The sequence below is a fragment of the Paroedura picta genome, chromosome 7 (assembly GCF_049243985.1).
Source record: "Paroedura picta isolate Pp20150507F chromosome 7, Ppicta_v3.0, whole genome shotgun sequence".
Classification (NCBI taxonomy): Eukaryota; Metazoa; Chordata; class Lepidosauria; order Squamata; family Gekkonidae; genus Paroedura; species Paroedura picta.
This window is the reverse complement of record NC_135375.1, coordinates 20,352,049-20,359,940: the sequence shown is the minus strand read 5'-3', so window position 1 is coordinate 20,359,940 and position 7,892 is coordinate 20,352,049. Positions and strand designations below refer to the sequence as shown.

The window sequence follows — 7,892 nt, the reverse complement described above, 5'->3', positions numbered from 1 at the left end:
AGCGAGCGAGCGAGGAGTGCAAGATGCTCAAAAAGCACCCGGAAACATTCAAGACAACTCAAGAGGTGTGGAGTACCGGTGAGTTGCGATTATTTCTCACACTTTGCCATGCGGCAGGCTTCACGCGATAATGCCCATTGTGCGGAAAAGCCCCAAGTATTTCACAGATGTTTTTGCAGTCTTCTTTCAATAAGGCTAGTATCCCCAAAACCTCAGAAAGGGGAGTATGGTGTTGAAAGATATCGATTTCAAGTGGCAACCTCCATTTTGAGAATTTATTCCCATCCTCATTATGCTGAACCAACTCTTGTTTCAAGAAGCCCTCGTAAAAGACTAATATTTGTAATAATTACTTTTGAGCAGCTTCATCCATCTTTTCCATCTTGCACCATTTAGTTCTCAGGCTTCCTACCCCGGCCCCCTTTTGGGTTGTCTCTCTACAGCTTGGCAGGGGACGGGAAGTTCCATCACCATAGCAACCCCGGGGACATGTGGTACTGCATGTGTGCAGCATCTTTCAAGAAGGTACGGAGCGCCATGGGAACCGAGTTGTTGACTCCTGTCAGGCCTGCACAGAGTAGCAGTGGGGACCAATCAAATGGCCCACTCGAGCCAATGAGAAAACCTGCCCAAAAGCAAAACAAGAGAAAGCTTTCTGTAGGGGTCGTGAGAGCATTCATGACAGAGATTTTTCTGCTACCCCCTTGACAGTAGTGGAAATTGCTTTTTTAAAAAGTGCACATGGGTTCTTTAAGTCAGCTGGCATATGCTCAGTAGAAAGCCATGGGAGAGTTGGACACAACCTATGGGAGATCTGTATGGGGAGTGTAAGTTTTGTAAGCTTATCATCTGAAAGATTGCCTTGAGTTTGTAGAGTTATGTCAGTAATTTACTTTGGAGCTTTGATTGGCTGCTGTACATATTTTATATGTGTTAAGAACTGGGGAGTGTTAAAATCAGACCTTTGAAGAAGGCCCTATAAATGCGTCAGTCAGTTCATATAGTGCATAGCACACTGTTTTGCAATAGACTATGGGCTGTATATTCAAATACTTTGGCCACCTCATGAGAAGGAAGGACTCCCTGGAGAAGAGCCTAATGCCGGGAGCGATTGAGGGCAAAAGAAGAAGGGGACGACAGAGAATGAGGTGGCTGGATGGAGTCACTGAATCAGTTGGTGTGAGCTTAAATGGACTCCAGGGAATGGTAGAGGACAGGAAGGCCTGGAGGATGGGGTCACGATGGGTCAGATACGACTTCACAACTAACAACAGCATGGGCTGCATATATTGGCAGTCTTCAAGCAAAGGTTGGATACACACTTTTCTTGGATGCTTTAGGATGCTTAGGGCTGATCCTGCGTAGTGCAGGGGGTTGGACTAGATGGCCTGTATGGCCCTTCCAACTCTATGATTCTATGATTCTATATGTTTTTAATTCATAAATCTTTTTTAAAATTGTGCACAAGAAAAGGTATACAATTTTAACTTAAGATCAAATCAAGCCTGAACTCTCCCTAGAAGCTAAAATAATTAAATGGAGGCTATCATACTTTGGTCATAATATAGAAAAACAGCATATAAGAACCAACTCTTCTTCCTTTTCTTCTTCTATCTCACAGGGTATCTGTTATGGGGAGAGGAAAGGGAAGGAGACTGGAAGCAGCTTTGAAAATCCTTCTGGTAGAGAAAAGCAGCATATCAGAACCAACTCCTCCTCCAACTCCTCCTCTCCTCTCCTCCTCCTCCTCCTCCTCCTTCTATTCCTGGGCTTGAAATATACAGGGTCCAGATGAATTAAGATGCAGCATTTATGAAACTGGTTCTTACGAAGGCTTTTTAATGGGTTTGCAGAGGAGTTGCGGAAGAACAGATTCTTTCTTGGAAAGCTCCCTCTCCTGCTGCCCCCTTTTCATAGATGAGCAACTTAAATTACATCATTCCGACTCGTGTCCAACTGGCTAGCGTTGGGCAAGACCTTTTGAACTGTGAAATAGGGAAATGTAAAACTGCAGCGTCCCTCTTGCCTGTAAATAAATCTTGAACCTTTTATTTGATCTTGCTGCGTTCCCGAAGGCCGATTGGGGAGTGTCCCTCCCCACGGAACAGCCTGCATTGATAGTGAGCCATGGAATTGGAACCACGCAGGGTCATGGTGAGGACAGAAAACAATACCTGCATGCTAGGACTGTGATTCTCATGGATTAAACTTCAAATGAGCCATTCCACTTCAATTATACTTGAGTGGGAAATGGCTACAGCTTGTTCTTACATCTGAGAACAAGATCATGTGTTTTTGGGGGGTGGGGGGAGGCCTGCTCAGTGGTGTATATTGCAGTGAGTTTATTTTTTCCTTTGCTTGTTTAGACAGACAAACAGGCATCATTGTGTGTGTGTGTGTGTGTGTGTTATGTGTCAAACATTTTCAGTGTAGTCTCTAGAATCCAAAAGGTAGGACAAAGACTCAGTTCGGCCCCCTCCCCAAGCCAAAACAAGGGAACAACAAGCAAACAAAAAGAGAAAGCTACAAAAGGGGTTGTAGGGCTGGGGGGGGGAGAGTTTAATTAGGCAAAGAGGGCAAAGCACCAAGCTGCTTAAAAGAATAATGTAGTTTTATTAAGATGAGGGACAAACTTTGTATAGAAAGAGGGGACAGAGAGAATCCTAACATTTCTTGGTGAATCAGAATCTGTCTTGCTTTCTCTATAGCAGCTCAACAGGTGCAAGAAATGTCGTTTTACAAATCTGCAAAGAGACCAGTTCTGTTTGGAACTACAGCATGATGGTAGGAGGGGCTGTGACCCCTAAACACACATACACACACACAGTTTTCCCCAGCTGAAGCTAACCTCAGTAGGGAATTAGATAACTTCTTGCCAGGACCATTTCAGCTAGGGAAAACAGTGCAGGAGGGAAGTTTATTCTAGGCCAGGGGTAGTCAAACTGCGGCCCTCCAGATGTCCATGGACTACAATTCCCATGAGCCCCTGCCAGTGAATGCTGGCAGGGGCTCGTGGGAATTGTAGTCCATGGACATCTGGAGGGCCGCAGTTTGACTACCCCTGTTCTAGGCCATGGGTGGCCAAACTGTGGCTCGCCAGATGTCCATGGACTACAATTCCCATGAGTCTTTGCCAGTGCTGGCAGGGGATCATGGGAATTGTAGTCCATGGACAACTGGAGAGTCACAGTTTGGCCATCCCTGTATGTAGGCACTAAAATGTTTTTCTGTGTTGGTGCACAATCTGTCCACTAGAAACAGAATTGGACCATCTGAGAAAAACATCAGTCCCTTAAAAAAAAAAAAATAAAGATTAGCCCCCAGCATCGCAGAGAAGAGGATCAAAGTCATACATTCTTTACACTTCGCTTATCAGTGCAATTCCCTTGGCACTTCCATTGCTCTTTTTATCTCCAGACATTTTACTTGTGTTAATAACTGTCAGAAGTGTAATCCCCTTTAAGCCTTTCAATTAAGTACATGATTTGAATTCTGTATTGGAGATGGTAAATGGAGGCAGGTGATATATGCAAGAAGAACAACTGTTCTTCCTAGGCTCCGTCCCTGAATCTGCAGAGGTTTCCCAACCTGGATCTGGCAACCCTACCCCCTCCATACCCAGCTGGTGGTAAGGGGTGACCTGGCTACCCTAATCAATCCTGTATTCAGTGACATAGTCTAGAGCAGGGGTAGTCAAACTGCGGCCCTCCAGATGTCCATGGACTATAATTCCCACGAGCCCCTGCCAGCATTCACTGGCAGGGGCTCATGGGAATTGTAGTCCATGGACATCTGGAGGGCCGCAGTTTGACTACCCCTGGTCTAGAGTCACTTTCCCTTTATAAGGTAGCTCCCTGAACATTATAGAAGAAGAGTTGGTTCTTATATGCCTCTTTTCTCTACCAGAAGGAATCTCAAAGTGGCTTACAATCACCTTCCCTTTCCTCTCTCCACAACAGACACCCTGTGAGGTGGGTGAGGCTGAGAGAGCCCTGATATTACTGAAGAAGAAGAAGAAGAAGAAGAGTTGGTTCTTATCTGCCGTTTTTCTCTACCCGAAGGAGTCTCAAAGCGGCTTACACTTACCTTCCCTTTCCTCTCCCCACAACAGAAACCCAGTGAGGTAGGGGAGGCTGAGAGAGCCCTGATATTACTGAAGAAGAGTCGATTCTTATATGCCGCTTTTCTCTACCCGAAGGAGTCTCAAAGCGGCTTGCATTCACCTTCCCTTTCCTCTCCCCACAACAGACACCCTGTGAAGGAGGTGAGGCTGAGAGAGCCCTGATATTACTGCTCACTTAGAACAGCTTTATCAGTACTGTGGCGAGCCCAAGGTCACCCAGCTGCCTGCAGGATGGGGGGGGGGGAGTGGGGTATAAACCCGGCTCGCCAGATTAGAAGTCCACGCTCCTAACCACTACACCAAGCTGGTCCTATTATCTTTAGAAATCCCCTCCTTTTTCGTTACATGTACAGTATGAAATTATTCAGTTAATTATCTGAGTTTGTTTTCCTGGTCTGTTTCTGATGAGAGTTGCTACATTCACCACTGAGGCACTGTTTAAACCTTTTTAACAATTAGGGCTTAAATCCACGGAGGTTTGTTTTTCTAAGGGCTTCCCGGAGACCACAGTGGCTTGGATTATGGCCCTGAAATTCTGGGAAATGAACACCTCTGGACCAGAGAAGTGTGGGACTTCTGGACTGACTAATCAACGGAGACACTCTGGGACTCTGGGCAACGCAATCTGCTGAGAGGTAATGAGACGGTCTTTGTCTCCTCTAACTAATGATGAAGCCCCCTCGCCACAAGCCGACTCTGCTTCCCGTCTCTCTTTCTCACACACTGCCCCACATTTCCTGTGGCTGAGGAATGCTAGCGCCTGACCGGAGGCTGCTGGCCAAACGGAGGGGGAAACCCCAGTTGAGACACTGGGAACCAAGACAGGCTGCACGGTGTGTACAGTCTATGTACACAAATTATGAAACCCCCCCCCCTGCCCGATCTCCATCATATCGGACAACTTACCCTTGAAGATATGCAGACGATGCACACATGCCTCCCTCTGTTCTGTTATAATTTCTCTTTGACTGTCTATGATGATATAGCTCATACTGCTTCTTAACTTATTCATTCTAAACAGATTATGAAAATTTTGTTGGGTGGCCAAAGTGTGGCTCTCCAGATGTCCATGGACTACAATTCCCATGAGCCCCTGCCAACATGCCATAGGTTAGGGGCCTGCCTTCACTGACAGAAGAGCCAGAGTGATAAATATAACACACATTAATGTCTGCGACTTGTTTTTCAGGCCTGAAACTATTTGTGGAGGATCTAAGACGATGGCAAATGCTGGGGTTGATTTAACAGCACATAAGCGCCACCTTCCGGCAAGATGTACAATTAATCTGAAATGAAAACACTTTTAAAAACTTAATTGTACAGTGCAATCCTAACGAGATTTACTGAGACCGATTCCGCATGGAGGCGTAAAACTCGCTCTGCATCCTGCTTGCAAACACACGGTTGTAAGCCACACATTTGGAAGCTTCCTGACGGGAGCAAGGGAAAACAATATGAATTTCTTCCCCCATATCTTGGCTTGCCGGAGGATCATGCCACAACAATAAAACATTCCCTCCTCTTTTCGGGATTCTTGGAAGAGTGCTTGCACTCAAAAGCTCACACCTTGAATAAATCTTTGTTAGTCTTAAAGGTGCTACTGGACCAACATGGCTACCCATTTGAATCGGTCTCTATTTGTGTTTGGGTAGATTTGTGATATGTTAGCCATGGTAACTGGACCCCGATGAGTGAGTGACTGTTCACAGTAAGGTGTTAAAATAAAGAGCATGGATGCCTAGCTGATCGGGTGAGGGCTGCTTTATCACACACACACACACACACACACACACAAGCATTCCCTGTTCATACACAAATGGGAATATATTTTGGCCGCCCGATCCCAAAATTACTGTGCACAGTGAGGAGAACATTTTACTTTAACATATAGCATGTAGCTTTGTGGTGCCGCAGCAATATGGACCATGCCATAAAAAAAAATGATCAGGAAATGGAGAGGGGAGAGTGGGTGCAAGGGTGGGCAAAAGGCTGCCGAGACTATTGCATGTTTCTTCCTCAACACAGGATTGCCTCTGGTTGCTTCCAGGATTGCTGTGTGGCAAGAAGTTGCAAATCCAGTTTGGATGATTTCCCTCATTGCAGAGCAAATCTGCCAAAAATTCATGCCAACCCCTGCCCAGCCTGCTGCTGACGTCATGTGGAAGCAACACTAAAACCCTGCTCCCCCACATGCAGCCAGCTGGGTGGCCTTGGGCTCCCCAGGGCACTGATGAAGCTGTTCTGACTGAGCAGGAATATCAGGGCTCTCTCAGCTTCACCCACCCCACAGGGTGTCTGTTGTGGGGAGAGGAAAGGGAAGGCAACTGTGAGCCACTTTGAGCCTCCTTCAGGTAGAGAAAGGTAAAGGTATCCCCTGTGCAAGCACCGAGTCATGTCTGACCCTTGGGGTGATGCCCTCTAGTGTTTTCATGGCAGACTCAATACGGGGTGGTTTGCGAGTGCCTTCCCCAGTCATTACAGTTTACCCCCCAGCAAGCAAGCTGGGTACTCATTTTACCGACCTCGGAAGGATGGAAGGCTGAGTCAACCTTGAGCCGGCTGCTGGGATCCAACTCCCAGCCTCATGGGCAGAGCTTCAGACTGCATGTCTGCTGCCTTACCACCCTGCGCCACAAGAGGCTCTCAGGTAGAGAAAAGTGGCATATAAAAACCAACTCTTCTTCTTCATCAGTAATATCAGGGCTCTCTCAACCTCACCCACCTCACAGGGTGTCTGTTGTGGAGAGAGGAATGGGAAGGCGACTGTGAGCCACTTTGAGCCTCCTTCAGGTAGAGAAAAGCAGCATATAAAAACCAACTCTTCTTCATCAGTAATATCAGGGCTCTCTCAACCTCACCCACCTCACAGGGTGTCTGTTGTAGACAGAGGAAAGGGAAGGTGACTATAAGCCTCTTTGAGACTTCTCCAGGTAGAGAAAAGTGAGGTATAAAAAACCAATTCTTCTTCTACATGGGAAAAGGCCAGAGGCTTTTCTCCTTTCACTAATGGATGTGTGCAGCATGATGATATTTTCAATGCTTGTCTGAGAGAGAAGAAGAAGAAGAAGAAGAAGAAGAAGAAGAAGAAGAAGAAGAAGAAGAAGAAGAAGAGTTGCTTCTTATATGCCGCTTTTCCCTACCTGAAGGAGGCTCAAAGCGGCTTACAGTCGCCTTCACATTCCTCTCCCCACAACAGACACCCTGTGGGGTGGGTGAGGCTGAGAAAGCCCTGATATCACTGCTCGGTCAGAACAACTTTATCAGTGCTGTGGCGAGCCCAAGGTCACCCAGCTGGCTGCATGTGGGGGAGCGCAAAATCGAACCCGGCTCGCCAGATTTGAAGTCCGCACTCCTAACCACTACACCAAACTGAAAAGTGGGCATCCAGATTTTCAAAATAAGCAAATGAAACCCACGCCTACATCATTTATTGCCAAAGGCGACATGCTGAGGTCTTCCATGAAGAACTGTTAGCTCTCGCTGATCGGGAACTCTGTATTTCATGGGTGGATGAACGCGCTCACATGTCTGGAGCAACTATGCAATGCTAGTTGTTATGAATTATGGAGGCTTTGTCCTGCAGGGCGATGCCTTTAGAACTGTGAACAAGCAGAGTGCACTTGGCAGCACAAAAGAGGCTTTAAATATTTTGGCAAACAGCTCCCCAATGGGGAGCAATTGCAGGGAGCATCCTTAAAGAAACAGCTGGCTGGGCAACCAACCCCTAGATGGCACCAACAGAGAACGTTATTTTGATGGGAGCCTCTCC

General features: G+C 46.7%; 1 long non-coding RNA gene across 2 annotated transcripts; it reads left to right on the top strand.

The window, feature by feature from the left end:
* LOC143842172 (uncharacterized) lies at positions 1 to 5,849 on the top strand. Of its 2 annotated transcripts, none has more exons than XR_013233016.1 (3): positions 1 to 78; positions 4,583 to 4,758; positions 5,313 to 5,849. It is a non-coding gene; the product is annotated as an uncharacterized LOC143842172 (long non-coding RNA). The 2 variants fall into 2 exon arrangements; XR_013233017.1 differs by having other exon boundaries at positions 6 to 78; positions 4,615 to 4,758.
* The last annotated feature ends 2,043 nt before the right edge of the window (positions 5,850 to 7,892 follow it).